Genomic DNA, 21456 nt, shown 5'->3' with positions numbered 1-21456 from the left:
ATATTGTCACCCCGCTTATTTAACTTATATGCAGAGTACATCATGAGAAATGCTGGGCTGGATGAAGCACAAGCTGGAATCAAGATTGCTGGGAGAAATATCCATAACCTCAGATTCATCTAGGGTGTTTTACAAATTGCATATAAGCAACCACTCACATGAGTAAATTAAAGCTCTCAGGTACTGAAAAGGCAGCTGTTCCCACTTTGCTGGCTGCCATTTTGGAATCACCCCAGGGATTTTAAAAAATACCGATGCCTGTGTCCGAGTTCCAGAAATCCTGACTTAATGGATCTGGGGTGTGGCACGAGCAGTGGGATTTTAAAATACTACCAAGGTGATTGTAATATGCAGTCAGGCTGAGATCATCTGTTTTTACAGATCACAATGAGTATACAAGAATTTCCATAAAGAAACAAAGGAAATATGTTAATGCTACTTTTAATTTAAAAAACTCATTTAAAAAAATAGCTGCTGAGTCAAAGGCCTTTTTTCAGATGAACCAAGAGCAAGTTAAAACTTGGTATACTTTCCTATTTGTATTCATTTGGGGTACTGTGGCGTAAAATATGTACTTATTTCATTAAGTAGGTCACTGAGTCAGTCTTACTTAATCTTAAAAACTCATAATCCTCCCCCAAACCATGGTGGTTTCCCATCACATTTCAGTGTAGATTTAATTACCACGCTAAGTAAAGTGTATTACCAAAACAGCATGAAATATCTCCATAGTAATATCTTAAGTCTTTTATTAAAGCATTTTTTACATCTCATATTTCTTTCTCTCTTACTGACTCTGTCAGAAGTCTCATAATAGAACGTAAGCAAACTACCACTTTGTGGGAGTAACATTTTTCAAACTATTCTTTAATTTTGGATGTTAATTTGTTTTTTCTAACTATCAAAGTTGAAGAAAAAGAAACTTTATTAGATTTGTTCTAGAAACAATATAGTGTAACTTTTTAAGAAATGCTAAAGTGTGACAATAACAGTGGGTATTTACTGGAAAAGGGTAGTTTTCATTCCAATCCCAAAGAAAGGAAATGCCAAAGAATGTTCAAACTACTGCACAATTGTGCTCATTTTGCATGCTAGCAAGGTAATGGTCGAAATCCTTTAAGCTAGGCTTCAGCAGTATGTGAACCAAGAAATTCCAGAGGTACAAGCTGGGTTTTGAAGAGGCAGAGGAACCAGAGATCAAAGTGCCAACATTTTTGGGATTATGGAGAAAGCAAGGGGGTTCCAGAAAAAAATTTGCTTCTTTGACTATGCTAAAACCTTTGACTGTGTGGATCACCACAAACTGTGGAAAATTCTTAAAGAGACAGGAGTACCAGGCCACTTTACCTATCTCCTGAGAAACCCTGTATGTGGGTCAAGATACAAGAGTTAAAATCACACATGAAAAACAGACTGGCTCCAAATTGGGAAAGGAATATGACAGGGCTGTATATTGTCACCCTGCTTATTTAACTTATCCGCAGAGAACTCATGGGAAATTAGGGTTGGATGAATCCCAAGCTAGCATCAAGATTGCTGGGAGAAATACTAACAACCTTAGATACGCAGATACCACTCTAATGGCAGACAGCAAAGAAGAACTAAAGAGTCTTTTGATGAAGGTGAAGGAGGAGAGTGAATAAATTGGCTTAAAACTCAACATTCAAAAAACGAAGATCATGGCATCCGGTCCCATCACTTCAGGGCAAATAAAGGGGGAAAAGTGAAAACAGTGATAGATTTTATTTTCTTGGGCACCAAAATCACTTCGGATAGTGACTGCAGCCATGAAATTAAAAGACACTTGCTCCTTGGAAGAAAAGCTATGGCAAACCTAGACAGCATATTAAAAAGCAGAGACATCACTTTGCTAACAAAGGTCCCTATAGTCAAACCTATGATTTTTCCAGTAGTTATCTATGAATGTGAGAGCTGGTCCATAAAGAAGGCTGAGCACTGAAGAACTGATGCTTTCAAATTGTGGTACTGGAGAAGACTCTTAAGGGTCCCTTGGACAGTAAGCAGCCCAAAGCAGTCAATCCTAAAGGAAATCAACCCTGAATATTCACTGGACTAATGCTGAAGCTGAATCTCCAATACTTTGGCCACCTGATATGAAGAGCCGACTCATTGGAAAAGCCCCTGATGTTGGGAAAGACTGAAGGCAAAAGGAGAAGGGGGTGGCAGAGGATGAGATGGTTAGATAGCATCACCATCTCAATTGAGATGAGTATGAGCAAACTCTGGGAGACAGTGGAGGACAGGGGAGCCTGGCAGGTTTGTGTCCACGGGGTCACAAACAGACATGACTTAGCTACTGAACAACAGCAATTACAACAGGAAGGGCGAATGTGACTCTGTAGTAGTTCTGTTCCTTTTACTCTAAGCTTTGTGTTTTGTTGCCTGTGTTCAGTCATGCTGGTTCTGCACATTTCATAAAAGATGTTACCTATAGCCTTAAATATACAGAATAGCCAATTTTCAGGGCTCTGACCTGTAAGAGTTCATTCATATAGCAATAAAGCTTTCCAGAACAGAGAATAACATTTGTCTTGTTAAAGGTTTACAGGAATATCCTGACCTGACCTATGTGAACAGTTGCAAGAACAATGTATTCCTGTACCAAGAAGTTTGCAACAACTGATCCCACCCCTCCATCACCTTGCCTTTAAAAGTGCTTTTCAAACCACTCTGAGGAATTTGGCGCTTTGGGGGCACGAGCCATCCATCTCCTCGCGTGACCCTGCGATAACACCTTCTTTGCCCAAAACTCTGATGTTTCAGTTTGTTTGATCTCAGAGTGTGTCGGGCATGCAAACATGCAACCACATATGTGTGGTTAATTGATTTTTGAAGAATGTGCCAATGATGACATAAAAAGTCTTTTTTAATCAATCACATTGGAATACCTGTTATTCACATGGAAGACTCAATACTGATCCTTCACAGATACACAAAAAAATACTTTGAAATGGATCACAGACTTAAAAGGAAGAGCCCAAGTTTTAAAAACAATAGATGGAGGCAGAATAATTAAGACTGCAAAGCAGTGATAACCACAGCCCAGAATATGCACCAAGCTGAACACAGCATAGAGTGGAGCCAGGTTATCTTGGAGACGCTGGAAAGACTGACCGTGTACAAATACGTAGATGCATGTAAGATGACAGGTTGAAGACAGAACCGTGTAGTTTTCTCCTGACAACAGTCTTATGAGAATGATGCCCAGTTTTACAAATGAGGACACTGAGGCCCAGAGTGGTTTCTTAAAATCTGCCTGTTTCCATATCAATATCTCTACTCAATTAGCAGTTTTGGAGATGCTAGTAGCTTTGGCTGCCCTTGGTAAACGGATTCAAATACTTTTAGAAACGAAAAGACCAAGTATAACAAATAATAAACATTAAAGGTACCCATTGCTGTAACATTTGTTAAAAAATGAAAGGAATAAAAAGTTACTGCTATGCCTTAGTAAAATATAAATAACATCACTTATTCAAATGTTATCTATTAAATCAGCTTAGAATATGACCTTGTCTCCTACAAGTAAATCACTGATTTAGGGACCCTGACTGGGCAGGATATGAATTAATGCTAGTCTGAAAAAAGAAATGCTCAACCAAGATGTTCTTCAGTAGTTGAATGGAGTGAAGTTGGGAACAACCTATGTCACCATCTTGGTGACATCTCTCTAGTAGGTGAATGGATAAATGAACTGTGGTACATCCAAACAATGCAGTATTATTCAGCCCTGAAAGAAATGAGCTACCATGCCATGAAAGACATTGAGGAAGCTTAAGTGTGTATTACTAAATGAAAGGCCAGTCTACAAAGGCTGCTGCTGCTGCTGCTGCTAAGTCGCTTCAGTCGTGTCCGACTCTGTGTGACCCCACAGACAGCAGCCCACCAGGCTCCCCCGTCCCTGGGATTCTCCAGGCAAGAACACTGGAGTGGGTTGCCATTTCCTTCTCCAATGCATGAAAGTGAAAAGTGAAAGTGAAGTCGCTCAGTCGTGTCCGACTCTTTGAGACCCCATGGACTGCAACCCACCAGCTCCTCCGTCCATGGGATTTTCCAGGCAACAGCACTGGAGTGGATTGCCATTGCCTTCTCCACCGCAAAGGCTACACACGTATAATTCCAACTACATGACATTCTGGAAAAGGCACAACTATGAATACAGTAAAAAGATCAATGGTTGCCAGAGGTTAGTGCCAAGGGAGGGATGAACAGGTAGAGCACAGAAAAATTTTAGGGCAATGACACTATTCTCTATGATATTATAATGGTGAATACATGCCATGTCACTACAAATTGGTCCAAACTCAAGAGTGTATACAAGACCAAGAGTGGACCCTAAAAAAACTATGGACTCCAGGATAAAATCATATGTTAATATATGTTGCATCAATTGTAACAGATGAACCACCGATAATTGAAGAGGCTGTGAATATGTTGGGGCAGAAGGGTAGAGTGGAAATCTTTATACTTCCACTCAATTCTGCTATGAATCTAAAAGGGAACTAAAACACAAAGTCTATTTTTTAAAAAAAGGTCTGGGATAGTGTACCAATACACATTAATTAGTTCTTTAGCAAGTACTCACTGAATCATTTTGATTTCTTTTTGCCTACTTTGATCATGTTTACCAAGTAGATACTCATAGCATCTGTCTCCTGGGGTTGTTGACAGGAGAAATTAAAATGATGCATCTAAACTGTAGAGTACTTAGGACACAGTAAACCTCAGTGTACTGTGATTGTTGCTGGTGGTGGTGGTGGTGTAAACAATACAATGTTTCAGACAATATGCTGGATGTCTTTGATCAAAATGGTATATAAAAGCTTACAGTCTGAAATCACAGCAATCATTATATAACTGACTCCACTTGCACTAAGCAGAACTAGAATAGGAAAAAAATCATTTGATGGGGTTTCTCAGGTTTTAGAGCCTGGCCACTGGTTAGAGAAATTTTCAACAATGTGGGACTTGCCAGAACATAACTGATGTTGACCCTGAGGTCCAAGACAAACCCAGGAGAAAATGAAACCAGGGACATACTGATGAACTGAAAGACTAGAAGAAATTAAGTTTGTTATATATGAATGAAGACTTAAAAGTGGGGGAAGGAAACATGATTTTAGAACACCAGATTTTGGAATTAGAAGATTTTCCAATTGAGTAGATTGGTGTAGGCTTAGGAAGATCCCCTGGAGGAGGAAATGGCAACCCACTCCAGTATCTTTACCAGGAAAATCTCATGGACAGAGGAGCCTGGCCGGCTACCGTCCAAGCTTGCATGCTAAGTTGCTTCAGTCATGTCTGACTGTGCGTCAGGACCGTAGCCCGCCAGGCTGCTCTTTCCAGGGGATTCTCCAGGCAAGAATACTGGAGAGGGTTGCCATGCCCTCCTCCAAGGGATCTTCCCAACCCAGGGATCTGACTCTGGTTTCTTAATGTCTCCTGCACTGGGAGGCGGGTTCTTTACCACTAGTGCCACATGGGAAGCCTGAGCTACAGACCAAGGAGTCACAAGGATTGGACACGACCGAGAGCCTGAGCAGACAGGCAGACAGGCTGGTGTAACAGAAGCCTAAGAGGAGGCAGCATTTTGAGGATGACAAAACAAAATACATGAAAATTGTTCCAACTGGGAACTGTGAGGCTACACTGTCTTGTGTTTTGAATTTCTAAGTGTTCTGATAGGGAATAGGAGAAAAAGAAGACTTAGATAAAGCAATTCTAAAAAATCTCTGACCTCCTACCCTTAGGTCAGTAGATGGTCATAGTGAGGTCACAGGATGGGTGATATAAAGAAGATGGTATGTACTTCAAGAAGCAGAGGATTTTGGAGGCAAGTGAGAGTAAAGATATGAAAGTGGCATCTCCTGGCTCCAAGAGGCAGAAGATGACAGTGGCTTTCATTAAACTTTATAACCTGCCATTAAGCTGTTCCCTTTTCCCAGTATCACTTTTTTCCCCTCAACACATACTTCAGGCTTGCAGAAATTGGTCAGTCCTTACAGTAGCTTACCTTTCTGAAGGTACTCTCATTCCCCAAGGACTGAGAAAGAAGAGGCATGAATTTTTATCATAAAATGACCTTTTCCTGAGATGTGTATGCATACATTCAAGATGCTTCTATGCTTAGTAACTGACTGACCTGTCAGTAGTAGATGCCTTTAAGTTAATACTCATTTCCTGAGTATTTAAAATGGAGGTATTTGTAAGGTAGCATTAGAAACTACTCCATAAAGGATCTTTGGTCTATTAGCAATACAATTAACTTCTATTGTTGTGTGTGTGTGTGTGTGTGTCTTTGTATAGAGAACCTCTTTTGTCTCTGAAGAATAAATTTAGACACATATTTTATTAAGGAGGGAGTCTAGTTTCAGAATTATCTTTGCAAACTATTTCTAAAACCTAAGCAGTAATACTTACTTTACTAAGGTAAATACTGATCGAATTTTGAGATACAAAATTTGGTCTAAAACAGAATAGTTTATGTAGCTAATCTGCAAATAAATAGACTCCCTCTTTTACACCTTAGTAGATATGCTTAGAGTAAGGGATTAGTGTTTAACAATACTGAGAGTGTTATTATGGTCAAGTATTTCCAATGGAAGGCCTTTTCAACACAACTATCAGTGCTGTTATCAGAAAGTAAACATAATATTAAAAATCAAAGTCTTCACAGAATAGACCTGAAATTGTGATATTAAAAGAACAGTATATAGAAAAGGCTACCAACTGGCAGGAGAACTGAAATGTGACTTAAGTCCTCATCTTATTTGGGACTTTCAAATTTATGCATGCATGGATTTAATGAAGAAGTAACTTACCAGGACAAAGATATGAATTTTTAGGCACAGTCTTGGAACCTTTTTATCCTAGGCGCCTCTGCTTTTTTAAGTAAGGGTCACTGTCTTTTGGTCTTTCAAATCCATTTAGTTCACAGAGGTACTGTAATAATTAAGTAGGTTGCTCTGAAAATTGGGGATGGCCATCTAAAATGAATGAAGCAGTTCAAATAGTCAAACTAAAATTCAGACCTTTTAAAATTGAGGTCAACTATATTTACTTTTCTTTATTCCCTCTAAGATTTAGGATAAGCCTTGATTTTTTAGAATATTTTTCTGGATATAATTATTTTCAGTAAAGTAAGTATGTATTTAAGAGCATTAATATTACTGGATAAGAATCTTTTTTCATTCTAACATAAAACTATATGTATGAGTAGTTTAATAAATTTTAAAACGTAGCAGAAGGTATGATCCTGACAGTTTCAAACTTTGTTTTTGCAGTATTCAACCAAATTTAAAGTCATCAACATTATTCTAGCTGGGTGTATTAAAGGAGAAATATCAGAATATCAAGTCCAATAGTAACTATCCTTGGTAAAATAAACACAATAATAATTCTGATAATAAGTATAAAGTTGGTTAATATTTTTGAGGAGTTGCTTTGTGCCAGGCATTTGAGTTTTCACATACATTATTCTGATCAATCCTCACCAAAATCCTGGGTGGTAGGTGTTATTATCACATTTTACAAATGAGATAAATAAGGTTTAGAAAGTTTAGATAATTTTCACAAGGGCCTGTACTAGGAAGTGGCTATTGTTGGCCTTTTGGACACCCAAACTCAAGTTTTTAAGTGCCATACTATAGAACTTCTCTAATACTTTATGTACATTTGACATTTATGGCTATAGCTAGCAAAAATATTTCTATCTTTCTAAATCTTATGATTTTTATGTAATACCATATGTGAGAATAGTTCTTCTAAAGTTCACTGAGCAAAAAGGAAAAACTATCAATAATTTCCTCTTAGACTTAAAATTGTAATAGAGAGGATGAATTTATTTTTATTAAAATCTTGTTAATTTAAAGGGAGAATTATTTTAATGTTCCCCACACAATCAATTTATCTTATATACCCAAGCCACCTTTTCCCTGTATTTTATCTAACTTAAAGACAATTTGAAAGCAAAATACATCTATTTTTAAGCAATTTTTTTTTCTTTTTTTTTGGCTGCACTGCACAGCATGTGGGAAATTAGTTCCAAAGCAGATATTGAACCCCCGCATTGGAAGCATGGAGTTTTAGCCACTGAACTGCCAGGGAAGTCCCAAGACACCTATTTTTAGCACAGTCCTTCCAGTAATGAAAATTTCAAATTACTCTGAATAATAAGAAGACAATATTGTGATAGCATTAATATTATTTTGGTAACAAAAGTAATTGTATTAAATAATACCATAAACGGCTGATATTAAAATACAAGTTTCAGCTCAATCTTAGCTGTACAACCCACTGAATTTTTATACACGCTTGGTGGGCTACAGTCCATGGGGTCATAAGAGAGTCAGACACAACTTACTTGGGGCTTCTCTGGTGGCTCAGTGGTAAAGAATCCGCCTACCAATGCAGGAGACACGAATTCAATTCCTCGGTCAGGAAGACACACTGGAGAAGAAAATGGCAACCCACTCCAGTATTCTTGCCTGGGAAATCCCATGGACAGAGGAGCCTGGTGGGCTACAGTCCACGGGATCACAAAGAGTCAGACATGACTTAGCGACTAAACAAACAAAAAACCGCATTTGTGTAACCACATCCCAGGCAAGATATACATAGAAGACTCCAGCACCCTAGAAGTTTCCTTCTCAGTCCATAATTCCCTCAAGGATAACCACTGTTTTTTGCATTCTGTCACCATTATTTGACTTTACTTGTTCTTGAACTTCATAAAAATGGAATTAAGCAGAATATACTCTTTTGTGTATGGTATCTATCACTTAGCATAATGTCTGTGAGACTCATCCATTCATTAGCGTATCAGTAATTCTTTTTTTAAATTGCTCTGTGGATTTCATTGTATACTGTACGACTAATTTACCCTTTTAAATGTTGAAGAACATTTGGGATATTCTAGATTTGGTTGTTGTAAATAAGCTGTTATGAACAGTCTGTCAGCTTCAATTGGCACTTGCCATCTAGTAACACCTTTACAAGGATTAAACCGTGTGATACTGCACTGCTGATTTTTTTAAAATTTACTTTCTATTTTTTTTCTTTTATTTTTATTAGTTGGAGGCTAATTACTTTACAATATTGTAGTGGTTTTTGTCATACATTGACATGAATCAGCCATGGATTTACATGTATTCCCCATCCCTATCCCCCCTCCCACCTCCCTCTCCACCCAATGCTGATTTTCAGCGCCCCTTGAAAGGAGTTCAGAGTGGAGCGCAGAAATGAAGCACTTGTTGGTTGGGTTAAAAGCTGGCAGGACAGGTCTTCAGACAGTTACATATTTTCAGGCGTTGATTTTATAAGCCCAATTCTTGTATCTCCTCCTATCTAGACAAGCACTAAAATTGTTCATGGTGACAGCTGTTTCTTTTGACTAGCAGAAAGCTTCACCAGACTAGCAGAAACCTTCTGGAAAAATATGTGCTTGACTGCATGTAAATCACATATATACCGACCTTCCCCACTGCCTCTTTGGAGCAGTTCCTCAGAGTTATCTGAGGTGCTGTTTCCCAGGCTGCAGTTCTCATTTTGCCTCAAGTAAAACTTAGCTCGTAACTCTCACGCTGTGCATTTTTTAAGTTAACAATTAAAAAAATTAGGATAAAAATAAAATACATATTTCATTTTAAAAGGGGTTTAAAGATACTCATTGAAAGAAACACTTGAACAAAAGTCCCAAGGTATCCCCAGACTCAAAATATCCATGACCTCTTTAAATACAACCATTAAATTATAAAATTAACGAATCTGAATACTTTGGGACAGAATAATATTGCTTCTCTCCTTTTTACTCTTTCTCTAAATTTATCAGTAGACATGTGAATTACCTCTATCCTTTTATCCATATTTATCAGCAGCATTCAACTTTTAGTGTAAATAAATATTTAATTTTAGAAAAGTTAGAAAAGTTTTATTCATTTTATTCATATCAAAAACAATCAACTACATACGTTCAACTACTATAGTGTAATATGTTCTTCGGGTGGCAAGATCACAGACTCTTATTTGATTATATTTTTTCAACAGTTTTCAAAAGTCTTAGGATTTAAACTAAGAACAAAATAAATCAATGGGCTAGGAAATATAAATTGAAGGGGGCCCTGAAGTTCTAGCTTCATCTCTCTCTCTTTTTTTACTTTCTGTATCTATGAAAGTGAAAAAGTTAAAGTGAAAGTGTCTTAGTCGTGTCTGACTCTGCGACCCCATGAACTACACAGCCCATGGAATTCTCCAAGCCAGAATACTGGAGTGGGGTAGCCTTTCCCTTGTCCAGGGGATCTTTCCAACCCAGGGATCGAACCCAGGTCTCCCTCACTGCAGGTGGATTCTTTACCAGCTGAGCCACAAGGGAAGCCCAAGAATACTGGAGCAGGTAGCCTATCCCTTCTCCAGCAGATCTTCCTGACCCAGGAATCAAACCGGGGTCTCCTGCATTGCAGGCGGATTCTTTACCAACTGAGCTATGAGGGAAGCTCTGTGTCTATAGAAAAATGCAGTAATAATTGACTTTTACAATAACTTTGAGAAGGAAATGGCAACCCACTCCAGTGCTGCTCCATTGCAGCAGCAGCAGCAGCTCGATAGCTTTGAGACATTTAAAAATTCAAAATAGTCTATTAGAACAGAGTATTTATTTATGGAAGTTCAAGTAAAATCCTTTTAAACCCACTGGTGCTAATGTTCAATATTTTCAAGTTGCATTTCTTTGCTTCTTATTCAAATACTATGAAGAGGCCAATATTTACATAGTTTACATGAATGAAAAAGATATGCCAGTATTTCCCCAAATATGAATAAATTAAGATTTGTCAAATATGAATAAATTAAGATTCCATAAGTGTTTTTAACTTTGTGAATCACTTAATCATACTTCACATTTTTTAGAAGATTTTTTCTAGTTATTAAAGACACATTACAAAAAGTATGAAAACTATGTATTAGGAGAAAGGAAGTGGGGCTTCCCTGGTAGCTCGGCTGGTAAAGTATCCGCCTGCAATGCAGGAGACCCCGCTTCGATTTCTGGGTGAAGAATGTCCCCTGGAGAAGGGATAGGCTACCCACTCCAGTATTCTCGGGCTTCCCTGATGGCTCAGACTGTAAAGAATCTGCCCACAACGCGGGAGACCTGGGTTCGGTCCCTGGGTTGGGAAGATCCCCTGGAGGAGGGCATGGCAACCCACTCCAGTATTCTTGCCTGGAGAATCTCCATGGACAGAGGAGCCTGGCGGGCCACAGTCTGTGGGGTGGAAAAGAGTCGGACATGACTGAGCGACAAAGCACAGCACAGGGGAAAGGAAAAATAAATGTCCCATAATCAGCATTGATTTCCACTATAGACTATAGTAAAGATTTACTTTTTTAAGGTAAATAAGTGCTTGACTTAAAAAAATTAGTAATTTTTCCTTCTTAAAACACTCTTGTTTAAGACTGACCATGGAACTGGGAGGCAAAATCTGATGCTTTTAACCAAATGTTGCAGCAGAACTTCTGAAAGGCAGTAAGTTATAAAATATAAAACAAAAGATAGCTGGAGTGAACTTTGAAGCACAAAAATACATAATTTAAAATTGATTTCACACATGAAATCATGGAACAGAAACAACTAAAAATTTTTTGTTTGGGGTTCAGAGGCACTGATGATCTTAGTAACAAACCTGCTTTACACGGGGTGTGTAACCATACAAGTCTGTGTGATTAAGATGCTAATTTTATCTTGAAAATTCTCCATTGTGTAAAACTTGTCAGAGTATTAATACATTATTTAGAATGTGTGACAGAGGAGATCGGCAAAAACTCACGAACCCTAAAGATGTGGGGAAAATGTTATTAAGCCTAAACTTCTCAAAGATATTCATTTCTTTGCCTAAATCATTTCATTTGTAGCCATTAAATGAATTTATAACATGGAGGTACTTAATGAAACTCTCACAATCTTATAATTTTAGGATATCTTTCAACAAAACAAAATTAATGAAATACCAGAATGTTTTATTTCCAGATTATTTCATAGTTTCTAAATTTTAATTGGAGTACTTTTGGGAGAGTATCAGGAAGCAAGCAGAACCCTCCAGGCCACATCCCCCCAGTATAAAATGGATCAACTAATGATTAGGACAGTAGAGTCACAGACTCAGTGTCTGATACACATTCCTGAGTTGTTTCACAGATACTATAACTGCCACCAGAGCGCATGACATAGGCTATTCCATCTTGAATAGTGCTAAATTTACAGCTAACACAATTCTGAGAACTGCCCTCAAGAGAATGGGATTGCCATTACCGCTCATAATGAACGCCATAGCTTTCTGGGCATCAAAATAATTGCAGCCTGCTCTCTCCATATATGTAAGCGGGCAACTAAATTGTCAGCAAAGATATGCTACAGACTCATGTTCACATCTTCCATTCTGAGAATACACACCATATGTCAGCATGAAGACATTACAGAAGATAGACCTTCAACCCCTAATGCCATAGAAACAGAATGAGGTTTGACAGTGGGAAATTGAAAGCAGCTTTCTTGCCTCTTTCCTGTTTGCCCATTTCTGTTCCCCTCTAACCTCGAAAGAACCTGATTAACCTGTTGATTGTTTTCCTTTATAAAAAGAAGTAAGAATGAAGTAGTTAAAAAATGACTAGCTCTCTACCTCCAACACCTCCCTTAGCAATTCTGCATGTAGATCATGCAGGCAAGATAACATATAAAGAGAGAGTCAGCCAGCCTGTATGTAGTGGAGAATGATGCAGAACCCAACCTCCTGCCTCAGTGAATGATTCATTGAGATTCTTCCCCACTTTTCTCCTTTAAAACCTGTCGTGGCTGAGCAGAATCTTCAGGATTGGTCTCTGGGCATTAGTCTACCTTCCTCCCAGATTGCAAACTTTTCTGATTAGAGCACCTTTCCTTTCTACTGACACTCTCAAATAATTGGCTTTTGAGTAGTGAGTGGCAGAACCTGAGTTCAGTAACATATATCATCCAGTTTGAAATTTTCAACTTGTAAGTTTCCAATTTGGGAGTAGGCCTTATGACTGAATAAAGCAATCTGATTTAGTAAGAAAGCCTTAGTGAGTGTAGGAGCCTCACACTGGTAGAATTATTTAGCTGAAAACTGGGACAAGTTGCCTGCCCTCTTATATTCTGAGAGAGGAAAGGGTGTGAAAGTGAAAATGTGAAAGTGGAAGTCACTTAGTCAGGTCCGACTCTTTGCGACCCCAGGGACTATACAGTCCATGGAATTCTCCAGGCCAGAATACTGTGGTGCATAGCCTTTCCCTTCTTCAGGGGATCTTCCCAACCCAGGAATCAAACCAGGGTCTCCTGCATTGCAGGTGGCTTCTTCACCAACTGAGCTATCAGGGAAGCCCTAAGAAGAATGGGAAGCCCCAAGGAGAACATCTCACTGACTTAGGAACAGTCAGTGAGATGCCAAGCTACCAAGAGATGGAGCCTGGTGGCAAGGAGCTGTGACATGTGTATGGAGGAGATCAGGTGCTACCCACACTCCAGGTCTTTTTTTCTTGATGCATTTTGGCTCCAAGTCAGTATTCTTCACATTGATGTGTTTTTTGTTTTTGATCTGTATTTTAACTTGTGCTAAGCCCTTCTAGTGTCATTCAACACAAGTGTTGATTTTTGTGGATACCAGAGATAATCACTCAAGACCCATAAAATTAAAATCTACCAGATGGTTTATAGACGAGCAGTCAATTTTAAGGTAGAATTACAAAGTGAAAGAACTTTTAATAAGTGATATTAATATAGTGCTTTTCAGTTTACAATGATCTTTCATGTTACCTCATTTGAATCTCAGCAGAGTTCTAAAAATCCTTCTCATATACAGAGGAATAAACTGAAGCTCAAGAGAGGTAAATAAATTGTGGAAGGTATTAATTACAGTTAGTAGGAGCAACTTCCTCAGCTTGTAATGAGCATATAGTAAATAGTTGTTGAAATCTTAATAAAAGTGGGGAAATATTTCAGACAAGATTTCTGATTCCAAATCTTTACTATTACATTTAGTTTCATTTTTAGAAAAATATTTCTAACTTCTTTTATTTCTAAGATCTAACTTTACTGTTGGTACACCAATAAAACTTTGTAATAGTCTCTAAAACTTTTATGCTCAGATGCAACCTTAATATTATCATCTGAAGATTACGGCTTATTTTGGATTTCAGATCAGAGTCTTTAAGGTCTGTAGAGGGCACACCTACCCAATGTCCATTAAGGATGCTTCTGCTGCTGTTAAGTCATTTCAGTCGTGTCCGACTCTGTGAGACCCCATAGACAGCAGCCACCAGGCTCCCCCATCCCTGGGATTCTCCAGGCAAGAACACTGGAGTGGGTTGCCATTTCCTTCTCCAATGCATGAAAGTGAAAAGTGTAAGTGAAGTCGCTCAGTTGTGTCTGACTCGTAGCGACCCCATGGACTGCAGCCTACCAGGCCCCTCCATCCATGGGATTTTCCAGGCAAGAGCACTGGAGTGGGGTGCCACTGCCTGCTCCGCCATTAAGGATGAGCTGTCAGCAATTCAGATTAGCTGAATTGTCCAGAGACAGAACTATGCCCAGAGCTGGACCAATCAGACACTCTTCTCCAGGACCCTTGAATATTTGCAATGAGAGATACAGAGACCAGAAAAGTTTGGTGGCTGAGGCCTGTTGATGGCCGTGGTCTAGGGAGCAGATTCATGAGGATCTCAGAGCTGCCTTAGTTTCTGATGTGGTCATTCTTTCTTGGTTTTTGTGAGATATCCCAGTATCCAAACATGCTTTCTGGCCGAATTGCTATAATTAATTTCTGCTGATTGAAACCCAAAGAATCTTTTGAATCAATAGAACATTATAGAAAGTGCATTGAGTGTGTAGGGTATCTGGGTCAAAGTACAGAATATCATTTCATATATGAAAGATGTTAACAGTTGGGAAAGACTAACAAAACGGCAACCAGGGAGACTCTTCCCTGCCCTCTGTGACACCATGTTGTCATTGACATGTCAAAGTCAAAAACCGGAAGTCGCTCTGCCCTGATGCAGGACCACTGCATTTTCGATACCAGGAAAGTGTCAGGTGCCACACGCTTTCTGTTCACAGCCATTGTTTACTGTTGTACTCACTACAGCCACCAACACCGTATGAATGGGAAACACCTGAACCATTGAACCTGTGCTTCTAGACCATAGCTGATTCCTGTTAGACTTGAGTTCTCACTCATCAAATCTAAATTCATCATGCCTCATGTCCCTGTTCCTCTCCAGTTGACAAGGCAATATAAAAAGTTAAGATGTTTAATTTCTTTGAACTCACACACTGCAATCTTGCCAATAAAAATGGATGCGTTATTACATTATCACCAATAGAGCTGCTCTGAGAAGCTGTTGGACTCACTTCTTTTTCACGCATAGCTTTCTTAGCAACAGGATTACATGGAAACTGATATGTTGCTTCACACACAAAATATATACTTCCTCTCGCTCTTTACAAACTGAAAGTGAAGTTGCTCAGTCGTGTCCAACTCTTTGTGACCCCATGGACTGTAGCCCACCAGACTCCTCCATCCACGGAATTTTCTAGGCAAGAGTCCTGGAGTGGGTTGCCATTTCCTTCTCCAGGGGATCTTCCCAACCCAGGGATTGAAGCCGGGTCTCCCGCATTGCAGGTAGATGCTTTACCGTCTGAGCCACCAGGGAATCCCTCGCTCTTTACAATTTAGTGTTATCTTTTTCTTCTCCTGTTGATTGAAACCAGTGGTCTTGCCTGGTTTCTGTGTTTATTATCTTTCAGGAGAGATGGCAAGCTGATAAAAGACAAAGGGCATAAACAGAAGAATAAATGGACTGAAATGGAAGCAAAGTGAGGAGAATCGAAACCTATGGAAGACAGTTCATTTCAGCAATGTTTCTAGTCAGTAGTAAGATTACATATGCACCCTGGCAAACAGCAGGATTTGTTTCTGGTATATGGATTGACTCCGTACAAGTGAGTGGTAGTCCTACAGGGGAAAATATTTACTTTAGGAATACAAAAAATTAGATTTAATCATGAAATGTAAAAAAGTATATGGACAAGTGATCCTAAATCACCTATTAATTACTAAGAACTGCTAGAGCCATTCAAATAAAGCACATTCAATTCACAAATTTCATTATATAGCCACCCTCCCACATCTGTATAATTAATTAGAAGTAAATGAAGATTATATGAACTACTTATATGTGTGCATGCTCAGTCAATCTGTCATGTCCGACTCCTTGTGACCCCTATGGACTGTAACCTGGCAAGCACCTCTGTCTGGGTTATTATCCAGGCAAGAATACTGGAATGGGTTGCCATTTCTTCCTCCAGGGAACTACTGATATAAGCACTACTGATATAGATAAACATAATTTGTGGCACAAAAAGTGATTTTACAAAATAATTTATTAAGAAACTAGTAGAGATTATACATTTCATGATTACCTTTGATACAAAGTTTCTAAAACATGCTTTAAAATTAATGCACTATAAAATCACCATCTGTAAAATTCTTTAACTGATATATTAATGTGTTGTCAGTTCACTGAAGACCTATTTGCTATTCACTGTTCCCTGTCTTAAATACTTAAGTATGCAGTATCTAGCACTGTGCTTTATACAGGGTAGGCATCAATGAACTTCTATTGTATAATAAATTAGCAAATGCAGAAATCCAGTCAAAATATTTGCAAATCCCAATTTGTATTTGTAAAAATAGCACAAATGGTTGGAAAGAAGAAATCAGAAAAAATTTGCAGAAAAAAGGTTCATATTTATTTTTGCCTTTTCTTATTCAAAGAACAATTACTTTTATATAATGTGGCATTTGGGAGCCTGATTTTTCTATGAAACATTGTCTGGGTCTACTTTACATGCAATTCTTTTCACTGGTAACATTCAAAATATAAATTGCTAAATGGATTTTTTAAATTTCAACAAACCATTTTCATGAAAGAGTATAAGTCAAAACCAATCAATATATACTTAAACACTAGGTATTCTGTCATTTTCTATTTTGATAGAAGCTGTTAACATAACAAAAAGACTTATGTTCTGGTGTGTTATACTGACTTAAACCCAGCATTAGATACTTTCTATTGGTGGGGTACCTTCAAATACGAAAGATAAACTTACCTTTTCAGAATAGTAATGAAAAACTCAGTTGTGTACTTAATGCAGGATTTTCTCAAAGACCAAGTATTGAGCTACGGAAAATGCTGTGTAAGATAGTAAATTAAAACCTAAGGAAATGTATAATCAGAAAACAAAGATGAGAAGCAGGAGGGAATGTTATCATTTCAATATGGCAGTTTCAAGTTGTAATGGGTGCCAAAAGGATTTGGAATCAAAAAAGGATCACTGAAGTATTGAGAAAAGTGAAAAATGTATAACATTTAAGACAATAATATTAATATGCATATGAAGGATGAACAGGAACAGAAGTTAGATTTTAAGAAGTTAAAGATATTTATATAGAAAATTATTATAGCCAACATAGACTAGAATCTTTGGCAAGGAGTGTGGCACAGATCATAGTAGCCATGAAATATTCATCTCCCTCCTAATTCTACCTAAAAGGCTGTATTTCCAGGCTGCATTTGCAGGTCAGCAAATTCACAGGACCAAGTTCTGGCCAATGAGATATAACAGTGTTGTGAGGAATTTCCTGGATGGACCATGAAGACTGACTGAAGAAAGCTGGTTGGGCTATTCTTTTGTTATTTTTCCTTTTTCTCCAACTACAGGTCTGGGCGCCAGTGCAATGACTAAAGTTATAGTAGCTACCCTAGGTCAACATGGTGACCTTGAAGATAAAACCTTAAACTGAGAAAGGCAGAACAGAACAGACTTGAACTGGGATTCCTGAAGACACTATGGATCTTCCATACTGGACCTAGATTTCAAGCTCAGCTTCTTTTACATAAAAAAAATAAACTTCTCCATGTTTAAGGAAATCTTTTTTTTTTTTTAATTTCCATTTCATGCAGCTGAACTTATCCCTTTTGACAGACACTGATTCTGTATCTCCAGGGCTCTTGAATTTCCTTTTATTTTGACTTTGGAAAAAAAAAATTTTGGTTATGCCATGTGACATATAGGATCTTAATCCCTGACCAGAGATTGAACCCATATTCTCTAAAAATGGAAGTGTGGAGTATTAACTATTGGACTGCCAGGGAAATCCCTAGAGAACTTGAATTTCTATAGTGTCTACCACTAGTAGGCTTCTACAGGGAAAAAGAAAGGGAAAATACCATTTGATGCAATGAATCCTTTAAACACATATCAATAAACTGTTCCACTTTTAAATCAAGCAGATGAAGCATATTATGAATACCAATCTACTTGTTTTTTTTCCCCTGTTAGTAAATGTACACATGGTCTTGAAGAAAGTTCCTCTATCTACAGACTGACCAGAGGTATTCTGAAGCAAACAGGCTAGGTTGTACTGTGGCTATGCATAAATGACAAAATTTCCATGTCTTAAGATAAAATTTCTTGCTCTCTGTACGTGGCAAACATGGGTTGATGATGGGCCCTTTTCCATGTAGTCACTCTATACCATATGAAAAGTTTTGGTTTTTTGCAAGAAGGGAAGAATGAGTTGGATAGTTGGCACCAGTATTTACTGCTGATCACACACATCTCCCTCATATTTAATTTGTCAACTAGTTATATGGCCATGATTAATTTCAAAGGTAGGGAAGTATAGACTTCCTCAAACCCAGAAACAGAAGAGAACCAAATATTAGGAAACATGAATGGTATTTACTATCCTACTAAAATGTAAAAGAATCTATGTGAAAACTTTTAATGCGAGTTTTAGATGATAATGTCTGTAAGACTAATCTCTCTTTGGCAGATGTGAGGCAATTTGACTGAGATACAACGAGTCTCTTTGCTTGAGAAGATGAGACTAAATCTTAAAGATTAGCAAACACCCACATGTTCATTCATCCATTTATTTAGCAGCCACAGATGGAGCATCTGTTAAGCACAGTTCAGATAAAACCTACTAAAATGAGGGCATAGTGAGAAAAGTTTGAGAAGGGAAACGGGCATGATTCTAAATATTTTTAGAGTTCTCTCTCAAAATATAATTTTATTCAGAATATAGCAACTATATTGTAGCCTCTGAATACCTTTAAGCGTTCAGATAGCCCTTGGAAATTTATTATATCATCATGATTAAAATATTTCTGTATTTATTCCAATTGAGGAATTTTAAAAAAGAATACATCTCAGTACACAAATAAGATTTCTCCAGAGATAAGCTCTGAGGAAGACTTTCCTGACCAGCTGACACTAGCTAGTTGTATAAACATTTTGAAATAATATAATTATGTGGCTATTTTTCACCAGATTCAAGCATTTTAATTCAAGAGTCATCAATCTAATTTATTTCCTTAAAACGGTATATACTGAGTTGCTCTAAATATTACTGAATCAGAATCTATTATAAAAGGTTCATAGCAATATAAAGCAACATTTTTAAATAACTTGAGAAAAAAATCTATGATGGAAAGTATCTCAATAAGGAAGTTGCCAATTATGCGTTTATGTTCTAAATGTGTTGGTGTAACATTTTTGGATTTATTTGAAAAAGCATTTTTCCAAATTCTGGTTATTTATTTAGGATAGATGGCTCGAAATAAAAGTATTAGTTCAAAAAGTATAAACACAAATTTAAAAGAGTAAATTCAACATAGTTTCAAACTGCTTCCAGAAACATACTAATTTACACTCTAATATACTACCAGTATATTAATAGCTCTTCATTTTAGCTTAAAAATATTATCAAAATTATTCTATTTCTTTGCTATTTTCCCACTGCTTTTATACTAAAAAATTCTTTCGCTCTTCAGAAACCACATTATTTATTTATATTATATTCTAGTGATTATAATTTTGTTTTACTCTATTACTTTTCATCTATTAATAATTTACTAATATTTACTTTATTCATTCTTTCTTTCCCGCACAGCTTTAAACCTAGAATAGACCTTTCTCACAGTAGATATGATATAAATGTTTCTAGTATAAATGATCAATACATTTGTTTTTACCTTTAAAACACGAATGTGGTATGGCTTAACAGGATCTTCCAAATCAATTTTGTTTTAGACAACTGATTATTTTATATTATAAAGCACAGTTACATTTTTTGTGTTCAAACCACTTGATTAAGAATGTCATTAACTCTTCATTTCTATTAATTAAAACTGTTAACAGTCCAGTTAGATAAGTAATATTATCAGTAGACTGTCAACAGAAAAACATTTTTATTTCAAAACTGAAAGTCAGAAAACAACTTTGGCATAGCATTCCTACAATGACTTATTCAATAGCTATTATTTCTAGTTCCTGGAAAGTAGTTGCTTTTTACAAAGCATACAGTTTGATATCAATACAGATACCAAAGGATAGCTAAGTTTCATAAGACCCTACAAATAAACAGTTTCAGTGAATGCTACTACTACCCAAAAAAATGTTTTTATGCAAAGGCACATTTAATACTGTGCTTCCGCACTCTTTCAGTGAAGTTTTGGTCTCAGACCCAGCTCTTGGATGTCTTTCTCTCTATGTGTATTCACCCCTTGGTGATTCATTTTATGTCTTTTTTTTTTTTTTTTTTTACCATGCATTAATATACTCTGATGACTTTTAAGTTTTTATCTCCAGATTTTTTCCTCGGGATTTCATACTTATACACAACTATTCACTCACTATCTCTCCATGGATGTCCGATATACATCTCAAACTTAACACGTCCAAGTTCAAATTCCCATTTTTCGTTCTCTCCACACTTGCTTGTCTTGTTGCCTTCTGTGTCTTACTTAGTGGCAACTCTGTCCTTCCAGCCGCTCTAGATAAAACCCTAAGGCCCTCCTCAGCTGCTTGTGCTTTGTATTTACTACATCAGCAAATTCTATTGGCTCTAACTTTAAGATACATTCAGAAATAAACCCTCACTTCAGTTCAGTTCAGTCGCTCAGTCGGGTCTGACTCTTTGTGACCCCATGAACCGCAGCACGCCAGGCCTCCCTGTCCTTCACCAACTCCCAGAGTTCACCCAAACCAGTGTCCATTGAGTCGGTGATGCCATCCAGCCATCTCATCCTCTGTCGTTCCCTTCTCCTCCTGCTCTCAATCTTTCCCAGCATCAGGGTCTTTTCAAATGAGTCAGCTCTTCGCATCAGGTGGCCAAAGTATTGGAGTTTCAGCTTCAACATCAGTCCTTCCAATGAACACCCAGGACTGATCTCCTTTAGGATGGACTGGTTGGATCTCCTTGCAGTCCAAGGGACTCTCAAGAGTCTTCTCCAACACCACAGTTCAAAAGCATCAATTCTTTGGCGCTCAGCCTTCTTTATAGTCCAACTCTCACATCCACACTT

The sequence above is a fragment of the Cervus elaphus genome, chromosome 31 (genome assembly GCF_910594005.1).
Source record: "Cervus elaphus chromosome 31, mCerEla1.1, whole genome shotgun sequence".
Classification (NCBI taxonomy): Eukaryota; Metazoa; Chordata; class Mammalia; order Artiodactyla; family Cervidae; genus Cervus; species Cervus elaphus.
Note: the sequence above shows the minus strand (reverse complement) of the source record.